Genomic DNA, 7,589 nt, shown 5'->3' on the forward strand with positions numbered 1-7,589 from the left:
AGAATGTGCTCATCCCTCCTTGCAGCTTTATGGCTCCAGAGCTTCTCTGAAGGATTTTCCAACACCTTTTTTGCTCCTTTTCTTATACATAAAGAATCATGAAGGTTGGAAAAGCCCTCTAAGATCACCAAGTCCAGCTGTTCCAGCAGCACTGCCAAACCCAACACTAAACCATGCCCTCAAGTGCCACATCCACAGGGCTTTTAAATCCCTCCAGGGATTCCAGTGACTCCACCACTGCCCTGGGCAGCTGTGCCAGTGCTTGACAGCCCTTTCCAGGAAGAAACCAGACCTCCTGTTGCTGGTTGGCACTTCCACACTGGGAACCCTGAGAATTGGTTGTGTCCGGAGCTTAACCAGGACCTGCTGGAAGATGAGCCTGAAGGAGACAGGTGGGTTGAAAGTGCTCATGACAATGATGCTCTGCAGGTCAACAGGATATTGGGAGACCCTTTTTCCCCCTTGGGAAAGGCATCTCCTGCTGTGCCCAGGGGTTGGAGTGGGCTCTTCCCCTCTGCCAGGCCCTCAGCCCCATCCCCTGGCACAAACAGATCCTGGCACGGCCGGAGGGCTCTTTTATCCTGCCTTCAAATTAACCCCTACTTCAAATTCGGATGCAAATAAATTTTTTATTTCCTTCATTAAAATTATTTCCTTGTTAGATCTGAATAATGGGATTTGGAGAACAGAAGTAGTGGGATGTGTCTGGTTGGAGCAGAGCCAAGGCACTGGTGAGCACAGCGAGACCCGGGGGAGGTGGGGCCGTGTCTCCTGTGTTTGGGAGCTCAGCATCCCTCAGGCCTCCAGGAAGTAAAATTCCTCCAAGTAGGGATATCACAGCAGCCCTTGGTTTTGCAGAGATTGAGGGTGATGATGGATTGCTCCCACAGCCCCCCTTAAAACCCAAAGTGAGGTGCCAAGGGGCTGCTCTGTTCTCACTTGCACTGTGGGGGACCACAGGAGTCAGGACCTGGGGGGAATGTGGAGGAAGATCATCCCAGCACCCCATGGTGGATAGGCTGAGCTCCCTCCCCATGTGCTGCTTTTCCCCTAAATGCCCCTGCCCCAGGATAATTCTGGATTTTGGGTTCACAGCCTGCTTTTCTGTGCTGGGGAGATGCAGCAGACCTGTGTGTCGGGGCTCACGTGTACATCTGACTGTGGAAAAAAAGGGGAAAAACATGATGATGATGATATAAAGTGCTCTTTATGAGCTCTTACTGCCCTTACACAGCCCAGTGGTGGGTCTCATGGATGGCAGATGCTGGAGGAAAATGAAGAATTGGATCCACTCAGATCTGGCTGAAAGACTGTTGAGTGAAAGCACAGACATTCTGGCTCTGAGTCTCCAAAGCCTCCCTGCTGCTCTGCCTGCACATCTCATATCCCCTCCCAGCCTGTCCCCTGTGCTGTCTTTGGAAATTTTTCATGTATTTATTTAAATTAATAATAATTTACCCATTAAAAGGCTGCAGATCAGTGGGTTCCTCCTGACTGGGGAGAAGAGCCCCCCATGTTCTGCTCCAGAGGGTTCATTATCTGCTGTGTTTGCCCCTCCCACAGCATTGCTGGGAGGTGCTGTACATCAAATGATTTATCCAGATCCTGCCACTCATGCCAGTCCAGCCTACAATAATTCAAAACCAGCTTCATAAATCACTTATTAATTACTACTGAAGTATTTATGCAGCAAAGAGGTGCCTTTGTTGGAATTGTTGGGGTTTTTTTACCAGCATTTGCTTCATTGACAAGAAAATTTGGACTGTTTGATGGGTCCTCACTGCAAGAACATCCAACCTTTGGAGACCTCTTTCTCTTCCTGGCTGAGGTTTGGCCAGAGGCTCCCACTGCAGCCCCTGGCCTGCCCAAAGTGTGTCTACCTGCTCCCTCAGTAACGAGCAGGTATCCTAATTAATTCTCATTTCCAGCAGCAGCCCAGAGGAGCTTCAGGATGAGCACAATGCTGTTTGATGCAGATGAACTGTGCTTTGGTGGGAATTCAATTACACAGTTTTTCCTCGCTGAACATAATGCATTTGGACGATACAGGAGTTTTCAGTGCTAATGAGATGCATTTTCACCCCTGTGAAGTCTGTATTTCTCCGTGCACTTAGTGCACAGGATCCACATTAATTACAGTTTCAGTGGAGAAAAACCCACAGAGTTACTACCTGCATTTTACTCCTGGTAATAACAGTTCCCTCGAATTGCCAGGAGCATTATGGATTCACTTCTGAGCCACATTTTATACCAAACAACTTGATTGTGATAGCAGGGAGAAAACAACTCTGCTTCCCTTCAGCTGCTCAGTCTGGTGCTGTAAAAGGGTCATTTATAGCAAGGAGATGAATCTGCTGCATTCAAGGCAGAACATCCTCGGAATAAAAGCATTTCTGGAAGTTGTTTTAAGAGGGTTTTGTAAGACATGTGAGACTCAGGGCCAAATTAAAACAGTGGCTGCTGGGCCCACACAGATTCCCTGGGGCTGGGGGGCTGGGGCTGGCTGGAGCCCCTCCCCACGGGGCAGCCCCTGGCCCTGCAGCCAGAATGGGAAACCACAAGTGTTTTATTCCAAGGAATAAGCATGTTTGTCCTTGCATTTCTTCTGTGTTTTTTTTTGTTTTGTTTGGTTTGGTTTGGTTTTTTGTTTGTTTGTTTGTTTATTTTTTTAAACTATTTTTTGAGAGTTTTCAAACTCCCAAGCCTGGCAGTGGGGAGTTTCCCTGATATTCCTCCAGCAAGAGTTGAGCACTGGGGGAGGTCCCCATTTGCTGCAAGCCACGGTAAAAGAAACACATTTTGGCCACAATTTTTGTCTCCATAGCTCTGTTTGTCTCATCTGTGCTGTTTGCCTGCACCTCTGCAGTGTGGTCCTGCTGTGGCTGGAGGGCACTTCCAAGGAGGGTTTGGACAACCCTCTCAGGGATGTGGGGGATGTCCTGAAGTTGGATTCGAGGATCCCTGTGGGCTCCTTCCCACCCAGGATATTCTCTGAGGGCAGGCAGCAGCTCTTGTGGGTGGGAGGTGCCAAATTTTGGGCTGCAGCAGCATTTAGGAACCACAGGGCTGCATCCAGCTGGGGAAACACAGCCTTGGGGTCACTCCAGTGCTCGGCAGCACCAACCTTGGGGGTTTGTAACCTGTTTCTTTACAGCCATCTCTCTTTCTCTGCTGAGGGACGGAAGACACAGCTTGGAAAAAGGCTCCCCAGGGAAGGGCTGGAGTGTTCACCATCCCTGGAAGTGTTCAAAAAACAAGCACATGTGGCACTTGGCCATGTGGTTTAGTGGGAACGGTGGGGTTTGGTCGAAGGTTGGGTGTGGTCATGTTGGAGGTCTTTTCCAACCTTAATGATTCTGTGGAAAGCTGAGCAGTTGGGAGCTGTGTGTTTGAGGAGCAGTTAACAGGCAGGAGCACTGCAGAGATATTTAATAAAAGGCTGAACAAACGTGCCGTAGCACGTTGTACAAATCACTCTGTGCCCCTCATTTAACGCTGATGCCTCATCTGTTCATGGCTGGGAATCATTTGTGGATTCTTTAGTGCATCCTGGCAATGGGCACGGCAAAAGTAAACACAATTATTTCTGTTAATCATTCATGTCTCTATTTACACCTCTTTCTTGTTCAAAGCTCCCTTCCCTTGCAGGAGTTGAAATTCTCTGAATATTGGGTGTTAAAAATGTAATCTCATGCACAAAGCCTTGGCTTCCCAAAGGAGCAGCTGTGCAGGAGTGGGGGACACACCAGGATCCAGGGCTGCTGTGGCAGAGGGGCTTTTGAAAATGGGTTTATGGGGAGTAATGGGGAGAGAGATACTTGATTTCTACATCCAATTGAGTATATTTTGGGAAAAAGCATTGAGAAGGATCTCATCCCACTTTTCCCTTCAGTCCTTTAGAAACTAATGTGTTTTTTTTCCCAAAAAGGCTTGTTAATGATCGTATTTTTTTTCCCCTCATTTGATACTGATAACTAAAGCAAACCCAGAGCTCATTCTGTCTTGCCCATGGTGCAGCTCCCTGTCTGTGGACAGCTCACAGCAAGAGGTTGTTTAAGGGGAAACCACTTTTTCCCAGAGCCCTGAGCACCCCTGGTGTGGTGGATGCTTTGGGAGACAACTGGACAGGTGTCAAGACCTCAGAAATCTGAATCCTTTTGAAAACCAGAGCTGTGTTTCAGTCAGCTGAGCCCTGGTGCCTGCTCTGTTCTGCTCTTACAGCGCTTGCAGTGCCAGTGGGGGCAGCCCCAGCTGGAAAAACAATGAGAGGGTTTAAGAAAAAATGAGGCTGCCTGTCTGTCTTCCTCCTCCCTGGTTGTAAATGCACCTGAATTGTGTTCTTATGGTGTCACCTGCAGCGTCACCAGCTGAAAATGCACTGATTTACTCATCTGGGGAATCGTTAAGCATCAGTCCCTGCAAATCCTGTGACTCCAGGAGCGAGGGCTTCCCAAAATGCAGAGACAGGAATAAAACCAGGGTGCAATACACTAGATGGAGCTGTAGGATAACTGACTTTCCTTGGCTGCCCAGCTCCTGCTCCTCCCCAGCAGGGGAAGGCACAGGAAGGGACCTGCTACAGGTGACCTATGTGGGGACATCAGTGACCACCCTGTCCACCCCAGCAAAGCCCTCCAGATGCTTTAGGCTGATCTTGTTTGATGTCTGCTGCCTGAGTTGGCTCCCTGCAGAATAGAAATCCCCAAAATGGGAAATACCAGCTCCTTCTTGCCCCTTCCCCTAAGAACCACCCCTGAGGGAAAACTGAATGAAGGGGAGCTCACTTCAGCTGTAAAAATACGGAAACCCTGAGAAGTAGTGGGGGAAAAGCAGTAAAAACTGAATCTGGAGGTTAGAGATTTCACTGCTTCTTTAAAAAAAACTTTTTAGCAGGTTCTTTCAGTTCAAATTTTCCTTAAATGTTGGCAGGCAACTGTGAGGGTTCAGTGGTAGCTAATGGGAAGTGTTGGGTTTGGTAATTAAGGGGAACAGAGTGAAAATGCACCAGGTGAGTGATTGTGGTGGAGCTTTTCAACATTTCTGAAGTTCTTGGGTCCTCAGTGAGATCCTTCTCTCCAGGCAAGTGTGTTCCCAGGAGGGGTTTGACTTCAAAATCCATTTAGAAATGGCACTTAAACCTCTGGAAAGACTCTAAAAAACGATAGACTGTGATTATTTTTTTAAGTGTTCTGAGTACAACGCTGCTGAGAGTTTCTAGAAATGGAAGCACTGTGTATTAAACGAAGGTGATGTTTGGATGTATGGACAAGGAGAAATGGTTTTAAATTGGTTAGACTAGATTAGATTAGATTAGTTCAGATTAGATTTAGATAGATTTAGATCAGACATTAGGAAGGAATCCTTCCCTGTGAGGGTGGGGAGGCCCTGGCACAGGCTGCCTCTGGATCCCTGGAAGTGTCCAAGGCCAGGTTGGAACCACCTGGGCTAGTGGGAGGTGTCCCTGCCCATGGCAGGGTGAGATGGTCTTTAAGGTCCCTTCCAACTCAAACCAGTGTGATTCTGTGATTTTAGGAGCAGTTTCTCACTGTGGACACTCCTGCTTTCAGTGAGTACTCAGCTTTTGCGGGGAAGTGGCTCTGAAGGTCTGTGAGGTCAAGTCCAGCCCTGTGTCCTAACCCCTCCCAGGCTGCTCCACTCCCTTCCCCCTTTCTCCCCCTGATGCAGGTCTACTTCAGGGCCTTTGCTGTGAAGGAACAGCAGCCATCTGCTCAGCCTGCACGAACTTTGACGTTCATTTTCCTTTCCATGTCTTCTGCGATAACAATCTCAGCTGGGAGGATGGAGTACCTTGCAAACGCCATATGCCCAGGGTTGTTCCACTGCAGCTCCCCAGAAGCACTAAAATCTCATAAAGCAACCTGGTTTAACAGGATTGCCAAGCCCAGTTTCCTTCACCACAGGGGAAAGGATAGTTTGCATCTCTATCAGAGAAGCAGCCTTGATTTTGATTCTTTCTGTGAGATTAATTGAACCATGACAGGTTTTCTGGCTCCTACAGGTCTGGCTGTAGGAATTCTTCCTCTTCTACTATTTGAAAGCAGATGGCAATTTATTCTGTGGTCATGTTGGAATAAAGTGTGTTTCTGTGCCTCTCTATATGGCTGGACAATGGGGAGCAGTCCATCTTCATGTAATTTTAAATTTCTTGGAGGATCCAAATGCACAACTCGGCACCTGGGGACTTCATGTAGATTTGTGACCCTTTTTAGAGGAGCTGAGGCCATAAAATAGTGACTGGAATTCAGGGGGACATAAATAGCATATTTTCATGTGTGGCAGCTGTAACCTTGCTTAACTATTGTTCATGTTATTTAGAGGGAATATGGACCCATTTGGCTCATTTAATCAGCCTGGAAGTTACAAGATGGGATGGAGGAAGGGGTTCTGATAATGGAATGAACTGTACAAGGCTTGGAAAGCAGTTGAATAATCTCTGGCAGAAAAAAAAAATGATATTTTTATGCCTTTCTAGTGGTTTATTTACAGAGGGTTTATTTACAGGTGCACTCTGGGACAGAGCAGGGCTGGTGGGAACAGAATCTCTTCACCATCATGGGAATGTGTGACCATATGGGACGTGATTCTCCAATTCTGGGGTTCTCCTATGACTGTAGGTCCTGTTTTCCATAGTCCAGAGCTACCTCAGAGATGGAAGCACAAGGAAGATCTAAGATAGGCTCAGCACTAACTCTTTTTCCTCCTCTCCAAGGTCAACTCTCTGTTTTGGGTTTTTGGGGAGTCAAATCATACATATAAATGACTTTACTGTAGAAAGTTTTCAACTGTCAACAGAGTGATTTGTGAATAAATGTTTTCATTACTTGCCTGGCTCCATGGATGGATGAATAATATCCATCAAATAAATTATTCATCTCTTTCTCTCCTTGCCATCATCAGATAAATTCTTAGTGATTTATATTTGTTCATTATTCATCTGGCTATGAGAAACAGCCATATTAGAGATGGGTTTGGAGCTAAATCTGCTTTATTGAGCCCAACAACGAGGCTCTGGTGGATATTGGAGGCTGCAGCAACACAAACCTCAGCCCATGTAGTTCAGGTGCCTTCTGATGGCTCTGTGGGTGATGGGAGTCCCCCAAGTGATGAGCTGACAGCAAAGTCACCTTCTCCTGCTCTGATACCTCATCCCCAACTTCTTAACCTCCTCTGGCACATCTGGGCTGCCTGGAGCTGCCTCTTGCCAGAATCCATGGATTAGGATGGCTGAGGAGTTGTGTCCTTTGGCCAGGTCCCAGCTGCAGCAATAATGTGCTCTTGGAGGGTGTAATTCCTAAAGGATATCTGGTGTATTTAACAGTGGAGAGGAGGGGTATTATCAGTCTTTATAGCAGTTTTTTCAGTATTTTACATAACACAGGGGGCTGAGGCTGCAGTCCTTCCTTCCTTTGCCAGGCTCCCTCTTTGCCTCTTCCTCAGGTTGCTTCTGCCCCTGCCATCAGGATGACCAGCCCTCTGCAAAACACTCCAACAACTGGGATATGGGAAGATTTTCCAGCAACTTCCAGCAGTGAAGCAGAAAAGGACTTAGTTTGGCTCCTCTACACAAA

This window comes from Empidonax traillii, unplaced genomic scaffold (genome assembly GCF_003031625.1).
Source record: "Empidonax traillii isolate 1590-97213 ecotype Southwest subspecies unplaced genomic scaffold, ASM303162v1 scaffold124:size1682992, whole genome shotgun sequence".
Classification (NCBI taxonomy): Eukaryota; Metazoa; Chordata; class Aves; order Passeriformes; family Tyrannidae; genus Empidonax; species Empidonax traillii.